The sequence below is a fragment of the Chrysochloris asiatica genome, unplaced genomic scaffold, assembly GCF_000296735.1.
Source record: "Chrysochloris asiatica unplaced genomic scaffold, ChrAsi1.0 scaffold00267, whole genome shotgun sequence".
NCBI lineage: Eukaryota > Metazoa > Chordata > Mammalia > Afrosoricida > Chrysochloridae > Chrysochloris > Chrysochloris asiatica.
In genome coordinates this window covers 3,343,776-3,344,690 of record NW_006408785.1, presented here as the reverse complement: position 1 = coordinate 3,344,690, position 915 = coordinate 3,343,776, and positions in this window count along the sequence as shown.

The following is a 915-nucleotide window of genomic DNA, read 5'->3' as shown; positions in this document are numbered from 1 at the left end:
TACTTAAAATACTTATTGATGAAGATAAAAGACCACAGCCTTCAGTATGGGTTGCACCTCAGTACAAAGAAAAGAAAAATGCTCAACAGTGGACCAATGAATATCATCATGACAAATGGAGAAAAGAAATATATTTTCCAAAGACTTCATTTTGCTTGGGTCCACTATTATTACTCATTGAAGCAATAGTTAAGAAATCAAATGATATATTGCAATAGGAAATTTGATGCATAAAACTCTTTAAAGTGTTCAAGAGCAAAAATGTCAGTTTGAAGACCAAGGTGCATTTGACCGAAGCCATGGTATTTTCAATAGCCTCACTTATTTGCATGTGAACACTGGACAATGACTAAGGAAGACTATGGGATAATTTATGCATTTGTGTTATGGTGTTGAAGAATATTACAAGTACCATGGACTATCAGAAGAAAAGATAAATCTGTGTTGGAAAAAGCCAGGGTGGTAAGACTTGTCTCTCAGACTTTGGACATACTATCAGTAAGGAGCTCTGGTAGCATAGTGGTTACGAATTGGGCTGCAAGCTGTAAGGTCAGCAGTTTGAAACTACCAGCTGTTCCTCAGGAGAAAGATGAGGCTTTCTGCTCCCATAAAGATTTACAGCCTTGGAAACCCTGTACAGGGTCGCCATGAGTCAGAACCCACTCCATGGCACATAACCACCACCACCATCAGGATGGTTCAGTCCTTAGATAAGGACATCATGCTTGATAAAGTGGAGGATCCGTGAAAAAGACATAGAACTCCAATGAGATGGTTTGGCAAAGTGGCATGAACTCAAATGTAACAAAAGTTGTGAGGATGGCTCAGGACAGGGGAATGTTTTGATCTGTTTTGCATAGAGTTACATGATTCAGAACCAACATGGGGCACCTAACAACAACATATGTTGTTGTT